The sequence below is a fragment of the Castanea sativa genome, chromosome 1 (genome assembly GCF_040712315.1).
Source record: "Castanea sativa cultivar Marrone di Chiusa Pesio chromosome 1, ASM4071231v1".
Lineage (NCBI taxonomy): Eukaryota > Viridiplantae > Streptophyta > Magnoliopsida > Fagales > Fagaceae > Castanea > Castanea sativa.
The window spans coordinates 37,147,885-37,165,939 of record NC_134013.1 but is presented as its reverse complement, the minus strand read 5'-3'; the positions used below and the strand labels follow the sequence as shown (position 1 = coordinate 37,165,939).

The window sequence follows — 18,055 nt, the reverse complement described above, 5'->3', positions numbered from 1 at the left end:
GAAAATGTTTAATCTTACATAAAAAAGGAGAGAGACTATTTTATTCGTTTTAATAATGGTGATTAATAGGCTGATATGTATTGTAGCAATTTATGAGCTAGACACATTCAATATATTTCCATATTCATTGGTGAGAAAATGACATTTTTTATTATGGAAAATGAAGAGTCATTCACCCACTTAATGGACTAGCTGTTATGCCTATTTATTCTTTAGAAACTCCTTGTCTAATCCATTAAATAGTGTAACTCCAGTCCATCAAATTTATGTCCAACAATTAAACTTGTAACACCCACTACATTAAATTTATGGATCTAATTAATCAGATTAATTTAGGTAATAGTTTCGTGAGGCCCATTGAGCTAATAAATGGACTTATTCAAAGCCATCCAAGATATTGCAATATAACAACGTTACAATACACACAAAAAAAAAATCTAAAAATTGCAAGCATTCTTATACACTAAAAAATAGAGAAATTCTTGGTAAGGAATGGTGTTATTTCTGGTGGAGGTTTGGGCTTTAACACTTTGTGCAGAGATTGGTTTAGCCTTACGACATTTGTTGGGTTGCTGTATCCATGGAAGACAAGTTAGAGAAGATTTGCACCGGTTACAAAATTTAGCCAACTAAGGGCTTGAATCTCCTTAAAGAGAGCGAGTGTCGTGCCTCAGTTCAAATAGTGTTGTGTATTTCTTATTTTCAAATTAATAATATTCAGAAGTACTACTTAGTTTTTCTTTGTATTATTTTCATTATTATTGTGTTTGCACCAACAATTTCTTCCAAGGATATTTGAGTTGATTGCTAAGAAGTGAACCATTTTTCCTACCCGAGAGAAGAGCTAAATAAATCATTATTGAAGTGGTTCAATGTTCTTAGATTATAGCTTCATTACTGTGGATGCACTACAGTATTTGTTTAAAAAAGAGTCCTTTGCTTTATAATACATCATCACTTTCTAAAGGGACTTGAACCAAACCGAATAGATGAACATCCAAACAACATCATATTTTTTTCAATAGGAATGGAGTGGTTCATCGCATTTTTGTTGGATGGCAAGGAGGAATGGAGTTAAATTGTGTGTGGATCACCGGGGAGTATCCTCAGTAGCTCAATCTTTACATATTGAAGCACTACTAAAGTTGTGCCACTACACCAGACTACAACAAAATGTATTTTTAGCGACAAAAATTAGTAAGGAAATATTTTTCGTCACTTAAAATGCAGATTTAGCAACGAAATATGGATTTCATTGCTAATAATGAAAAAAATTATAACATTTAGCGATGAAAAGTAATTTTTGTCACTATTGATGATCTAAAATATGAGCGCCAAAGGGGAAAATTGTGGCGGGAACTTAATTAATCTATAGTGGCAAAATATTTCATCGCTAAAAGTTGAAATTTTTAGTGACGAAAGATTTTGTCACTGTAGGTGTTGCTATGAATAGTATGGACAAAAATCATTTCGTCGCTAAAAGGGAGCATTAGTGACGAAAAACTATCGTCGCTAAAAATATTCACACAAAATAGGTTTTTCATTTCATAGTTTATCGACAAAATCATAATTCGTCACTAAAAGTATGCTATAGCGACGAAATTTGAATTTTGTAGCTAAAAATATTCACACAAAATAGGTTTTTTATTTCATAGTTTTAGTGACAAAATCATAATTTGTCACTGAAAGTATGCTATAGTGACGAAATCTAAATTTTGTTCCTAAAAATCGTAACAAAATCAAGCTAAAAGCATGCTATAGCGGCGAAATTATATTCGTCGCTAAAAATCGTAATTGTCGCTAAAAATCGTAACAAAATCAGGCTAAAAGCATGTTATAGCAGCGAAATTATATTCGTCGCTAAAAATCGTAATTGTCACTAAAAATCGTAACAAAATCTGGCTAAAAGTATGTTATAGTGACGAAATAATATTCGTCGCTAAAGAGGACAGCTTAAATTTTAGCAAAATTTTTTTCCTTTCCCACATAAAATTTCATTTCTCCCACCCACTTACTTAAAAAAATTTCAGCCCTCCCTCTCTCACTCCCTAACACAAACACAAACTCAAATACAAACACAAATACACACATCCCTCTATCTCTCTCTCTACCAAGTCTCTCCTCCCTCTTGGTCTCTTGGTTAGCTTCTACTAGATTTGTAGTATTCTTATCCATGGTTTGACTTCTCCTAACATGAATCTAAGGTAAACTCTCTATGACCCACCTTCTAATATCTTTGGGTTTTTATCCTATATTGCTAGGATTGCTCTTTATGTTGTGGGTTATGTTTTAGAAGTAGTTTGTTGATACATTTAAAATCTTATTAGAGGTTTTTAATTTAATGGAGTGAAATGGATTTTGTTGTTTGGCAACTATGTGAGTTGGGTTTCTTAAGAAATCATTTGAGTTTTTGACTTATATGGGAGATAGGGTTAATTTTAGAAAAATGGTTTCCTTGCATTTTGAAATGTCTTTGGCATATGTGGTTGTGATTGTGGTGTTAACTATAAATTTGTGCAAGTAATATGAGCATGTGTCTTTTGCTTACCAAGTGTTTGACAAATTGCCTATATGAGTTATGAAATTGAATTTCTTGACTTGTGTTGTGATGATTGTTATATGAGGTTATGGGTTGTAATCCTAGTTTTTTATATGTACTAACACATGTAGCTTTAAGGTTTAATCAAGTCTCAAAGCTTTTGACATAGGGTTAAAATTATAGTATTTTTCTTTTGTGACTTTATTCAGATTTGAGTCAGATGCACTATATGATTTTTAATAAATTATAGAAAAATTATTTTGAACTGAATTTTTTATGGTACATACTAGACATATAAGGGCTTCTCCCTATTTAATTTCAAGATTTTTGGATAAAACTAAATAGACCAAACAAATTTTTAAAAAGAGCTGACCTGTTGCAAATTTAATCAGAAAGTATGTTTAGAATGTTAAGACTATAAGGAATTTGCTACAAGCTTTTGTTGTGTGGTCTATCTTGTAACTTCATATGTACTTTCTTTGACAAATGTTTTACTTTGGCTAATTTTATCATGGTTTGGTAATGACATGCTTTGTATTAAGTTGGTAAATGCACATTGTTTGTGGTAGGGAAATAAAAGGTTTTGGTTGTATTAAAACCTATAAGTTTCTTGTATGCTTGCTTGGTTCCCATTTGGGTAGGGGTATTCGTCTTAGGATGATAAAGTTAGGCTTTAGGGCCTTAGGTTTTGATTGAGTTATATTTGTTGATTACTTTTTTTCTTTTCAATACTTGAAGCATTTGGAGGTCTTGGTGGTGTGGAGAGGTGAGTATATGATAATTTGATGGTTTGGGTGCTATGAACCTGTTTTAAAACAAATGGATAATGAAGTGTTAACTATGAAAGTTTAAGTGTTTTGAGGTTTTGCTTTTTGCACATAAAGTGTTTGATATATTACCTCAATGAGTTATGAAGTTGGGTTTAATTGTTTGTTGTTGATTATTTAATTTGAAGTTGGACTATGATATATATGTATGTATGTATGTATATTTATATGTATATAGAGTTTGTGAAATCTGAAATTTTGTTTAAATTATTTTGCTCTAGAGGTGAGTATCTGATACTTTGATGGTTTGGGTGCTATAAACTTGTTTTAAAACAAATTTGTAATGAAGTGTTAACCATAAAAGTTTAAGTGCCTTGTAGTGTCTCTTCTTTCTCTTGGCCTTTTGGTTTCTTGCAATGGGATATTCGGCTATCAACCTGCCCTACAAAACTTTTGCCTTCCCCCAACATGATTCCAAGGTAATTTTTCCTGATTATTTGTCTCTATGATTTATGAGTTTTGGTTTCTTGATTTGTTGTTGTGGTATTTGTTTATATGAGATAAAGTGTTTCATTCCATGTTTTTAATATTCTTTAACATGTAGTTCTAATGTGAATAAAGTCTCAAAGCATTTGGACTAGTTTTAAAACTATAGCAATTTTCTTTTGGGAATCTAAATCTGTCAAGGGGAAATTTGAGTCAGCTACGATATGTGATTTTTAATAAATTATAGAAAAATTATTTTGTGCTGAATTTTTTATGGTACATACTAAACATATAAAAGCTTATCCTTATATAATTTCAAGTTATTTAGATAACTTTGCATGGACCAAACGATTTTTACAAAAGGGCTAAAACCTTTGTTGAGTGGGTTGGCTTGTAAATGCCTACGTTTTCCTCAACATGTGTTTTACTTAGCTAATTTTAATATTGGTTTGATTTAATCACTTGCAGTAGTGTATTAAAATGCTTTGGTTGTGTTATGGTCCTTTGGATCACCCTTTTTTTTTTGTGGCAATTGATTCTGTTTTAAATCTGAAATTTGTTGTTTTTGTGTCATTTTGATTGACTTAGATTTGATGGGTCATTGTGATAAAGCTTGAATTTTGCTTTGTGTTGATGTTTATGTGGGAATTTAGTTTAAGTTCTTGAGTTGTGTTAGATCTGATAATTGAGACTATTTTTTTATTTGTCTTTGTAGTCTATGGCTCTATGCATTAATGCCCAAATTGGGTTTTTGCTATTTACTTTGATTGAATTATAGAGTAAATGATTTAGTTCTAGCAAATATGTGGTAATTTTATAATGCAATGTGAGGTTGACAGCCAAATTGGGTTTGAAGTTTGTGTCTTGGATGAACATACACACACACACACACACACACACACACAAATATTCAATAGAGATGTTTCTTATAAGATAGTTAATGTTTTTACATTACAATTTTAATGTAGTATTGTTTTTACATTTATGCAGATTTTTTATTGGTGGCTTTTAGGACATTTTCTTTTGGCACTACTTGAAGACGTTTGAGGACATCTTCTTTTAGCCCTTAGTATTTTATGTTATTATATGCTATAAAACATCTTGTATTAATGTATGTGTTGGAAACAATTTGTATGGATGGATTGAATATAATACTTGTTTTATTTTTACATTTGGAATGTATGGATCATTTTCTTATAAATGTGTAGTTGGCATAAATGTGTTATTCAAGTGTAAGGAGTTAATAATGAAATGACAGGTTACATACAGGAAAAAAATGAAAACTGATAAGTAGCTTTAGTGACAAATTTGTCCATCACATTTAGCTACATTTAGTGACAAAATTTTTCGTCACTAAATGTAATTGAATTTATAAAAAACACTTTCAGTGACGAAATTTTTGTTGCTAAATATAGTTGAATTTTTTAGACAATAGTTTTAGCAACGAAGATATTCATTGCTATAAGGACCTATATATTCTTAAAAATAGTTTTAGCGACGAAAATATTTCGTCACAATAAATTATCTAATAAAAAAAAGGTACATGTAGCGATGAAATAGTTTTGTTGCTGAATAGTATTTTTAACGAGGAAAACATTAAGCAAAAGTGTTTTTATTTTAAAACAACTCAGATCTTTAGCGACGAAATTTGTTGAAAGTTTTCGTCGCTAATACTTTTAGCAATGGGGCTATAGCGAAGAAACAAATTTTGTCACTAAAGAGAAGAATTCGTCACTAAAGGTACTAGGCGATGAAATATTGGACTTTTAGTGACGAAAATTTTCATCGCTAAAAATACATTTTGTTGTAGTACACCAGATACTTGATAATTGACCTTTGATCACTATTCACTAGATGCTGATTAATTTGCTACTTGATCACCCAGAGCAATATTTGATAGGGTCAAGTTAGTTAGACACCAAGATATTCTCCTACCTAGGTTTGGATTTTTTCACATTTTCCAAATTCGGACTCCATTTATTTAAGAACAAGTAAGTTACCGTGCGATGCACGGATAATTTTTTGATATTTTATGTAAGACGATTTTAGATAATTTTGAACATATATTATAAAGAAAAAGTAAACTAAATTAGAGTAAAAAAATATATACATTTTGAGATATTAAAAATTAGTTTAGTAGTTTCACTACATATTTGTAACCTTCTCAAGGTAAGATTAGTTTTTAAAAAAATCATGAAATCAAAGATAAATGCAAAAGAGTAATGGGACCATAAAAATCAACTAATTTGTGATGTATTCACATATTTCATTCCATGAAATGAAAGTATGTCCAACTCTCTCACGTCTTCCACTCATCGATAGTATGACATTAAGATATGATGTGGGCAAGTGTGTATGCATGTATCTTATAGATGATTTAAAATTAAACAATGGTAAAATATGACTTTACATTGTGTACCAAATATTCTCTCTACTTAAATACCCAAAACAAAAACAATCCAGCTAAATTACCCAAACCTAAATTATATTTAAGCCCCTAGTTAAAATAAATAAAAAAATTCCCGTAGGGGTTTTTACGTCTTGATGGTAGTGGGAGGCCTGTATAAAAGATGTGGTGACCCCTTAAATTCCTCTTTCTCTCTCTTTCAAATGTTTTTTTAGTTTCAGGTTTTTTATTTGATAATAATTATTGAAATTGTGCATTTTATCTAACAATCCACAACATTTTTGTGTCTCTCTATCTCTCTTTAGGGCCTTATCTTGTTAGTTATTACTATTAGTCCTTAATTATTATTATTATTTTTTGTTTTTTATTTAAATACTAAAACGGTGGGTATACTAAAAGACATGAAGAATAGAAAAATGTGTGGTGTAAGCTTAGTCAATTAACAAGACATTAATGAGATAACAATAAAATAAGTTAATGTGAAATTTTGGGTAACAATACAAAAAACTTTATGAAAGAGATAAAAATTAAAAAAAAAAAAAAGGGCTAAATGCAAACTTAGAGCGCCATTTGACAGGACCTCATGTACTCCCACATGAGGTCTCTACTTATATATATATATATATATATATATATATATATATATATATATATATATATATATATATATATATATATATATTGATTATTATCATTTACTAGCTTTATTTTTTATATTGTCTCAGCAATTGACATTTTGAATGTTTTATTATTATTGTTATTATGAGTGAGGATTTTTGGGATGTAAGTGTGCACTAATGTAATTTTTTAATCTAATTATAAAGATGCTCCAGGAATTGGTTGAGAGTTGAGACTCATTTGAATGATAATTTTTTATAAAGATTTTTTTAAGCTTGGTGGTGATTCTAATTAGTCTTTTAGATAGTGAAGCTTAGGATTTTCCTTTATATAGTTTATTTCTTTACTTTCTTTAAAATATCATTTGAATGATAATTTCTGATAAAGAATTTTTTCAGCTTGGTGGTGAGTCTAATTAGTCTTTTAGATAGTGAAGCTTAGGATTTTCCTTTATGTAGTTTATTTCTTTACTTTCTTTAAAATAATTCTGCATCAAGTTCCCATCTTTTAACTCCATGTTGATTGTCATAACATTACAGCACCAAATACAAAAAAGCTTTTTTTTTTGTCCAAATAGAGAAAAAAAAAAGGGTTGGAGTGGATATAAGTTGGACATGTCTATTTTCTTAGCAGGAGCATCAGTAGGGTGTTGTCTGCCTATCACTCCTATTTCGGTGTGAAAGTATTAAGATTTGTAGTGTATATTAGAACACAAATGCAGGATGAACTGATGAAGTTCTCTCAATGCAACAAAACCAGCTTAATGGTCTGTTGAACCTTTGTGCTAGTGCTGTATCATCTTAATGGTATTCTATTCTATATGTTATATTAGAACTACATATGTTAAATCTGTTTGGATTTCAATTTTGAGTCTTGAAACACAAGGAACCCATAACATTGAGTTCTAGTCATGTTTCTTGCATAAAATGATAGTTTTGTCCATGAATTGGATTCAACGTATCATAAAATTTTAAAAATTACCAATATAAAGAGAACCAATTGTCTGATAGTAACATAACCCACATGGCCAAACCATTGTCATAATCTAATGAAAATACAAGCACAAATATGTTATTGATTTTTTTTTCTTTTGAGTGAATGCGCTAATGATTTTGATTGCTCTTAGATAGTATCTTAAGAAGAATAGCCATGCAGTTGATCATGTAATTGTACTAGTAAGGGAACGAGTCATAAAACGAGTATGTTAGGTTCTAAGACCTTTAGGTTTAAATGTATTAGAACTCTAATTTGTAATGTTGGAAAACCATGATCAAAACGTTTTCAGTCTTGTTTAGACTACTCAAAGTATGTGTCTTATATGTAAAGTTAGAATCGAGTTGCTGCAGAATTTACTGTGCAATTCTGCCTAACTTGATCAATTGAGAATTAGACTCGACTGATTGAAAGTCGTACAGATTATTTTTCTGCAGATTTTTCCAACTCAGCCCAAGCCCATTAAGGATTACGGTTTCAGATCTACTTCTCCCACTATATAAATGAAACCCTAAGCACATTTTAAAGGCTTCTAAAAGAGAGAAGAGTGTGCTTTTTATATCTAGGGTTTATACCCAAAAACTCTCTAGAGTCTTTGTTGCTCATATTGTTGTTTATGTAAATCTCTTGTGAGATTTTAGAGGTGCTTGCCTTCATACAAGCTTAGAATCATCAAGAAGGAGATTTTTTCAAGAGCTTGATGATTATTCAGTTGCTGCCATAAGAGTTTAAAGATACACAAGCGGGAGTGCTTGTACTTGCTGGAGAATCCAAGAAAGAAGGAGTCCATGGTCTCGGAGCTTACACGTGGTTGTGTTAGTAAGTTTTCTACTGGTGAGTAGCAGGAGGATGTTAGTGGTCAAAGTCGCTATTGTACAAATTTCGATTCTTTCATAGTGGATTCAGGTTTACCTTGAGGATAGCTAGGTTAAATCCTCCCTAGGTTTTTATCGGTTTGGTTTTCTTGGGTCATCATATCTTTATGTTTTTATATTCCGCACTTTGCATTGATATGATTATATGATTGTGTTAACCTAGATCTAGAATTTGGACTAAGTAATAACTTGGCTTGTAAACTAGGTTAATCCAATTGTGTTTTAAAGGGTCTAAAAAACTATACAAGTGGTATCAAAGCAGGTAGCTCTTTTGTTGTAGATCTTTTGATCTTTGAGCTGATCTGTGATCCCTATTATCATGGATAATCTTAAGTGTCTTACTATTTTTGATTGTGATGATTTGAATAAAAAGGACACTGTTGTTTCTGTTGATTTTATTGATGCTTTTGAAACTCTTCGTAAGGAATTATCTAAATCTTTGAAAATAGCTAAGAAATTCAAAGAAGAGTTAAAATTGGCTAATCTTGAAAAAGAGGAATTGATTGTTAGATTAGATGAATCTAATAAAAAAGAATGAATTTTTGAGAAATCAAATTTTCTCTCAAGATGAGAAGATGAAAAGTTTGGAACAAGAGTTAGTTGAATCTAAAACTAAAATTGAAAATTTGACTAGTACCAAGCTTGCTGTTGATAACAGAAGTGTTTTTGTTTCTCTTAAGCCTAAAACTGAGAAAGTTTATATCCCTCCTTTCAAGAGGAATAATAAAAAAAAGGCTTATTTTACTAGGTTAGACAAAGGTAAAAGTTCTGATGTAGACGCTGAAGTTTCTAAACCTATGTCTAAACCTACTGTTAGAGAGCATAAGAAATCTATTTGTGTGCCTACTTGTCACCTTTGTGGTGTTGTTGGTCATATTAGACCAAATTGTTTTTTGTTGAGGCAGAGACCAAAATCTGAGACTAGATGTGCTGTTAGGAATACTGATGTTTCTAAATTTGTTCTTGTTTGTCACTTTTGTGGTGTCTCCGCTCACATTCATCCTAATTGTCATAAATTGAAATTTAAACATTTTGTATTTTAATCTAGGATATGTGATGATATTTCTCCTACCATAAGTCCATATAAATTGTTTCATATTCTTTTGAAAAATTTGAGCTTGTTTGCTTGTGAAAGGAAATTGCAAGATTTTAGCTTTTCTTAGAAAATTGGTGTAATTCCTCATATACACTTTGCTTTTCGTGGATTTTCACCTACAAAGCCGAAGACTCATGCTATATGGGTGAGAAAAGATTCTCTAAGGTGAGTGTTGTTTACTTGTCCTTGATTTAATTCTTTCAATTATTTGTGAACATGTTTACTTTTAGTTTTTGGTTGTTTTATTTTCTTAGGTTGTTTTGATTATTCAAAAAATCCAAAAACATTTGAAAATTTTTCAAAAAGACAAAAATATTTTATTTTGAGTCTTGTTTTATTTTTCTTGAGGATTACATGAATTTTGATATCTCTCTCTTGTTTTAGAACATGCTTGACATTGTGGAAAAACTTGAATAGTATGTGTTATATAAGCACTAAGCTATTTTTTTATTTTGTGTGAGTATGTACTAGTTTGTACATGTGCTCATGGGTTAATTAAGACATTGATATCGCTTATTTGTGTACCCTCTATAACTTAGTTAAGCATTGTCATGCATTGCATTTGCATTTTTAATCATTTAGCATAATGTGTGCTTTTTAGTTTTTGGTCAAAATTTTTTTTTTAAAACCAAAAAGATTTTTATTTCTTTTGTATTACATTTCATGGATTGGTAATTGAGGTTGGCCATATTATCTTTACACAACTTGTTTATGTACTTTGTTTAGCTTGGATAAGCTTATTTATTACACTTCACTAGTTTGAGCTTTGTAGTGCATGTAATGTGAGAGATGTTTATAGTTTTTGATCACTTTTTCTTGATCTTGAAGTCACATGCTTTTGATTGTCGGACTTGATCTTAATGAGAATGGCATAAATAACCATCTCATTACTGTTTACTAACTAATCATGAACACCTTAGTGCTTATCGTAAGATCTTGTGCTCAAGAAAGTGTAGCACTTGCACAAAAAGAACATAAGGTGTAGTCTCGGTTTAAATGCTAAAATTGGTGTGTACATTATTGAACTATAATTAATTCACAATGAAACAAAATTGGTGTGTACATCATCCCGGCTAATTCTTAATAAGTTTTTGATCAAATGAAATTGGTGTGTACATTATGAGGCAAATTCAAGAAACTTACATGATTGCAAACTTTTATTCTAGGAGATGTGAGAGTTATATAATGTAACTCTTTGAGAGATAGTCTCTTTTAATTGTATGTGATGGATTTTGTAGAAATTGTGTTTGATTACTATCTACATATCACCTAACATGTATCTCAAGCTTTTGCTAGTTGCACACACTACACAAGTTACTCTTTGTTAAACTTGGTACATGTTATTGTGTGTGATCTTGTTGTGGCCATCCAAGATTATGTTTTCTATGGTGTTTGATGCAAAATATGGTTAAGAGTTTGAAAATCTTCATTTTTAATGATCTGGGTTGAATTCATGTGTTGTTAAAAAACTTTTAATCTCATACTCATGCATTTCGTTCATGAAATATTGTGCTTTAAGGAGTTTCTGTATAAAATTGCTCTGTTTTTCAAAAATTTAAGTTTTCCAGATTTTTGATCGATTGAAGCTGTTTCTCGACAGATCAAAATTGCGTTAAAAATTTTGGTTAGCTTCTGTCTGGCTCGATTGGTATTCAATCGATACTCGATCGATCAAAACTGAAAATTTTTCAGTTTTTAGATGTTTGACCAATCTGCCTTTTCATGCATCATTTGTGTTTAGGATTCACATTGTAACACTCCAAACCCATACCAAGGATTTAGATGCATAACTTGTCTTATAAATAATCAACAATAATATAATAGAACAGAGCGCAATTAAATATCCACAAATAGACTTCCAACCATCAAACTCTTTGCTATGAAAACCATTAAAAACAAAACTTTAACAATAAAATCTCCAAATACAATCTGAAAGAGTTCCACAACTGTCAAACTCACTATCCTAAGAAAATATGCTAAAATAGTCCATTAACTAACATAGCTCCAAAAGTAGTCTTTAATCTATGGCTCCAATGATCGACCACCAAAAGACATTCCACTGCTCTAATCTGAAAGGGTGGAGAAATGGGGGGGGTGAGCTAGAAGCCCAATAAGAGACTACATAACATGAGGATGTCTTTCAAAACAAAACATCAGTATCATTGACAAAATATAATCTTTACAAAACATTTACAAATAGTTTTAACAGTAATACAATATATTCTATAAGACTGTTAAGAATAAAACATTTAACTATAAGTCTGTAATCATTATATAAAATAATAACCACTTTAGTTAGACGAAATACACTAAATAGTTAGAAACAATTATATTACAGTAATAAACAAAATTTTCACTTATAAAGGTCAATAACAATAAAACAGTAGTTCGATATGGAAAACATTAAACATTAGCCAGACAAAGACATAAGTTGCAAAACACTAGACATGGCAAAACGGGCAGGTTGGGTTGGGTTCGGGTCGAATCAATCGGGTTTGCGGGTCAATCGGGTCGCGGGTCAAAATGGGTCATTTTTAAACGGGTCGCGGGTCAATCGGGTTGTGGGTCAGGTCGGGTTGACCAGTATTTTTCAAACGAGTTTTTTTTTTGAGAAATAGATGCAATTTGTCAATCGGTTATGAGTTCTTCAATTGTGATTAGATTCTCACTAGTGATACTGCTACCAATTACCACTAAACGCTTCATACCCAAATTTGGTGCAACTCTTGTTCCAGCTTTCTAGAAGCTAATCTTGGTATAATCTTCAATCTATTTAAAGTAGGAAGAGAAAATGAAGGTGGCAAGTAAAGAATGACAAACTATAATGGAGTATGTCCAGCTGATGTATACATCCAATTTAGTAATTTACCAACAAGTATAACATGCACATGCATTGTACAATAATATTAAAGAATTGAGATTTCCCTTACTCCTCACTGAAGCCAAAAGACACTACAGTGCTGATGTGAGCACATCAAAAGCACAATTCGTGCATTTAGTCTCTAGCTCCTCCATTCATTCATTTTGATTTAGCTGTACAATTCATTCACACACATGATAGCAAGCCAAAGTTTGCTTCTACATTCACACACATGATAGCAAACTTGTAAACTTGTAAAAAGTATATTTTAAGTTTACATTACTAATAATATCATTCCCACAAAAGGAAAAAAAAAAGACTACATGTCATGGACCATATCAAGTTATCGGCCTTCTTAAGTGCATATGTTCTTGTTGCATTTAAAATAATAGTAAGTTAGATTATTTAGAAAGATAAATTTAAAAAAAAATTTTAAAATAAACATAACATATTAAATAAAGAAGAATAAGTAAATATTTTATAAGAATTACACCTCAATCTCAATCTACTCAACGTTGGTAGCAGATTCAGCACTGCAAATATTCATCCTTGCAAATTGTAGCTCAAGTTGGCCAATTTCGTCAGCATCTTCATCTACAATACAATATTTTAATACAGCTTAAGGTACTATGAAAGCAAATCAATAAAGAATTAAAATTGTATAATTATAACTATAAATAAATTAAATTACCTTCAAATCCATATAGTCAACTTTTAGTACACAACATAGCTTCCACATTCTCAGGTAAAATACGTGATCGATATGAAGTGAGAATTTTTTTCCCAACGTTAGTGTAGAGGTAGAGAGGCACAAGCTTGAAACTAAAAATGTGTGGAAGTGTGAAATGAAAGGCAGAGGGCCAGAGGCGCAGCAGTGCAACTGTGCAAGAGACGAGTAGAGGAAAGGAAGTGAGGAACTGACGCTTTGGCCCTTTGGATGTGGTTGTTTGTGAGCCTGTGATTGCATTGTGCCTTTGGTAATTCCGTAATTAGCTTTGGAAGTTTGGACTACAGCTAGCTAAGCTAGTCAAGCTCATTAGATTTTTTCATTTTTTTAATGGTTGTGTTGTGTAACACTGTAACTTGTGTTGTCTTGTCTAGAGACTAGTTGTCTAGTTCTCTCTTGTCAATTTTTCATGTCTATGGTGTGGAGGCAGTGGAGAGCTAAAGCTTTAATGCTTTATTAGTTGTGATTTCTTTTTTTTGGTTAAATATTGGTTGTGATTCGTGAAGCTTTAATGCTTGATTGACTATTGTATTGGTTTGGTTCTGATGCTTTGTGCTCTATGTACTTTGTATCAAGACGTAGTTTGAATATTTTTTTAGCAAAATTTTTTTTTAACGGGTCGGGTCACGGTTTTTAAGGGTCGAGTCGGGTTGACCCACAAAAAATCGGGTCAGGTCACGGGTCAACCCATTTTTGCTTCAAGTCAAAAAAAATCGGGTTCGGGTCAGAAATTTTTCGGGTCAGGTCAGGTCGGGTCAGAAAATTCTGACTCGTTTTGCCATGTTTACTAAACACTCGGTGGGTGATTCCCATGGGGAACAATAACACTAACCTCAAAGAGGCAACACTGGCTCCAAAGAGGCAACACTGGCTCCAAAGAGCAAACAATAACACCACACCACACCACAATAACACTATATCGGCCGAAGACCAACACTCAACCCTGTGTTGGCAAAGGTTGCAGACTATCTAACTGACTATTTAAAAACATTCTTACTTTATTACAATATTGTCAATACTAATCACATATCATATAACAAATACTCTCTCAAAAATATAATTTTCAATCATTCTTAAATTATACAGTTTCAAAACAATATACAAGAAATAATAAAATTCAAATAAAACATTGACAATGGTATAAGTTTTTGGAAACTTCACTTTTGCAATTATATATATATATATATATATTTATTTATATTTATATTTATAAATATATTTTTACCAAAAGTATATATATATATATATATATATATACACACACACACACACATCTTGAGAGACGTCATGTATAGAAGTCCACTTACCTCTAGTTGTTAAACCGAGCTTCACCTTAACTGTCTGAATCAATATCAACTAGAACCTAAATAAGGACAAGATGACTCAATAAGAATGGATACACTAGGGCAGAAATAAAAATATAAATTTCACTCTTAAAATTCGTATCTCACTACTTATTCTGAAACCATAGCTAATTTAGTACTCAATTGCTTTATCAAATACTCCGAAATCTATACCTAGTAAACAATTCTATTGAGCCGAATATAGATCTCTATGTTATTTAATTCTCCCAATACAAGTTGGCTTCCAAATAATCACATGCTTGTAGATCATATTAACCCAAAATAAATATATAGCATCCATAAAATCTCTAACTGTAGGACTTAGTATTCTATTGCATGAATTGACAAATATTTAGGAACTTGAAACCATGCTATAGATTCCAGGTTCAATAAATCAGCACCACAAGTAATAAGCTGCGTAAATCCCAAATAATAAATCCCCTAAAAAGCTTAAGTCATGAGTCCGCATGTAAAATTTCATGCAAGACTAATATACTACCCTAGGACAATCAACAAGTGCTTAAACTAGATAGGATGTGATGCTACTCCACGTGCATATATGAAGATCTGATTCAACATCCAATAAAATAATGCATGTCTAAAATACACTTCCATGAAAACTTCTATCAATTGTTATCATAATTCTAATATTTCTAATCAGCCTAGAGATGAAGGTTCCTTAATCAATATGTGTCCAACGATATCAAGAAGGCTTGCATAGATAGATGTTTACCTCAAAACAACAAATCTGCTGGCTGCCCCTAGTAGTGCCACGGTCCTCTATCCTTTCAATTTTGAGAAACCCTAATTCTCTACTCTTAATTGTATATACGCTAACCACTGATTTTTTTTTTTTTCCTTCTGTTTCTCTCTCTGCCTTTCACGCAAGAAGCCCTAACTTACTTTTCAGCTTTACACGTTAAAACTGTTTCCGTTAGGGCTGAAATTTAAAACTCATATATTAAGGTTGTTTAGGTTGGCTAGGACTCTAAAGAATTCCAATAACTCTTAAACTCCTATTCCAAATAGGTTTAACCTCTTATCATTTTCCTTAAACAATAAAGAGACTAAAAGTTAAATATAAATAATCCACACAAAATAACTATTCACGTTACCCTTTTTTTTTGTGTGAAGAATATCCTAATATAAAATAATATCACCTCCAAAATAAATTAAATAATTCATCAACTCCACTCTAAAAGCAATTAAATTAAACTTAAGTGAGACGGGTGTTACACACGTGTATTGCATTGATTTTTGTATCTATCTTGCAGTTTTGCAGTCATATCTCTCATTATTTTCACATATAACATGCATACACTTTGCTAAATTGGGTACTCAACTTGATTTAAAAATTGATTGGTTAATTTTTGAGTCATTTGTACATTCTAGTATATGCTATTTTTATGTGTGGCCTATAAAAAATATTTTTCTTAAGAGATATGATGGATATTCAATGTGCAAATATTTTCTCTACTCATGCAACTGTTTATGGGTCACATAGTGTCAAGTTTGCATATATTGAAAGAGAGAATATTTTTCTTCAAGTGAATCCTCATTTTTTTTAGTTTGGTTTGTGTGTTTTTAATTTCTCCCCACCTCCTATTTAAACTATCCCCAAAAACTGTTTTTTCCAAAACTTGTTTTGTTTTTCCTATTTTTATAGGGGGAGAAATCTATTTTTAAAACCTTTGTTGTTCATAGGGGGAGTTGTTGCTCTTCATTGGGAGAGCTATCTCTATTTTCTATAGAGTTGAATTGTTATGTGTTTCCTTAATTCTCTATTTCCTCTTATCCTTTGTTGCGTATGTTGTCTGTTTACTCTTTGTTTGAGTTGTATTTGTCAATACATGACAAAAAGGGGAGAAATACATGAAATGCCTTTGGGAATCCTATTTGTTTGTTTTGTTTAGGGGGAGTTGAATTTGTTTTTGAAAAGGGGAGAATACAAAAACTTTTTGATGTATCTAACTTAGGGGGAGAGTTATTTACTTTTGTTTTTATATTGTGTTTCATATTGGTTTACTTGTATTTTTCACACATGCGTTTATGCGTTTGTTGAGTGTTTCAGGAATATACAGGTTGATTCAGTCGTGCTGCTATCTACACTTGCAATTGATGGATAGTAGTTAGGTTGAATTTGTTATGTTGGACTATGTTTTTGTAATGGGCTATTTATATGTAAACTTTGAGCATTTTTTTACGTTTGTGTTTTGTCACGGATTGCCAAAGGGGGAGTTTGTTAGGTTCTAAGACCTTTAGGTTTAAATGTATTAGAACTCTAATTTGTAATGTTGTCAAACCATGATCAAAACATTTTTAGTCTTGTTTAGACTACTCAAAGTATGTGCCTTATTTGTAAAGTTGGAATCGAGTTGCTGCGCCTTATTTGTAAAGTTGGAATCGAGTTGCTGCAGAATTTATTGTGCAATTCTGCCTGGCTCGATCGATCGAGAATTAGACTCGACCGATCAAAAGTCGTGCAGATTGTTTTTCTACAGATTTTTCCAACTCAGCCTAAGCCTATTAAGAATTACGATTTCAGATCTACTTCTCCCAATATATAAAGGAAACGCTAAGCACGTTTTTAAAGGCTTCTAAGAGAGAGAAGAGTGTGCATTTTTTTTATATCTAGGGTTTGTACCCAAAAGCTCTCTAGAGTCTTTGTTGCTCATATTGCTGTTTATGTGAATCACTTGTGAGATCTGAGAGGTGCTTTCCTTCACACAAGCTTAGGATTATCAAGAAGGAGATTTTTTCAAGAATGAGATTTTTTCAAGAGTTTGATGATTATTCAGTTGTTGTCATAAGAGCTTAAAGATACACAAGCGGGAGTGCTTGTACTTGCTTGAGAATTCAAAAAAGAAGGAGTCCGTAGTCTCGAAGCTTGCACATAGTCGTATCAGTATGTTTTCTACTGGTGGATAGCAATAGGATGTTAGTGGTCTAAGTCGCTATTGTACAAATTTCGATTCTTTCATAGTGGATTCATGTTTACTAGGTTAAATCCTCTCCAGGTTTTTTATCGGTTTGGTTTTCCCGGGTCATCATATCTTTATGTTTTTATATTCCACACTTTACATTGATATGATTATATGATTGTGTTAACCTAGATCTGGAATTTGGACTAAGTAATAACTTAGCTTGTTAACTAGGTTAATCCAATTGTGTTTTAAGGGGTTTAAAAAACTTTACAGAGTAAACCAAATTAACAAAAAAATACACAAGATTGGATTTGTTGTTTGAGCTTTGAAATTGTACCCACTACATCTAGAGTTCATTTTGATGTGTATTAACCTTATGATTGATCATGCTATGTCTAGCAAACCATGAACAAGTTGTCC

At 31.5% G+C, this 18,055-nt stretch overlaps 1 long non-coding RNA gene across 1 annotated transcript; it reads left to right on the top strand.

Moving 5' to 3' along the window:
- Positions 1 to 2,062: 2,062 nt before the first annotated feature.
- LOC142608025 (uncharacterized) lies at positions 2,063 to 4,866 on the top strand. The gene is made up of 3 exons (XR_012839411.1): positions 2,063 to 2,204; positions 3,687 to 3,785; positions 4,783 to 4,866. It is a non-coding gene; the product is annotated as an uncharacterized LOC142608025 (long non-coding RNA).
- The last annotated feature ends 13,189 nt before the right edge of the window (positions 4,867 to 18,055 follow it).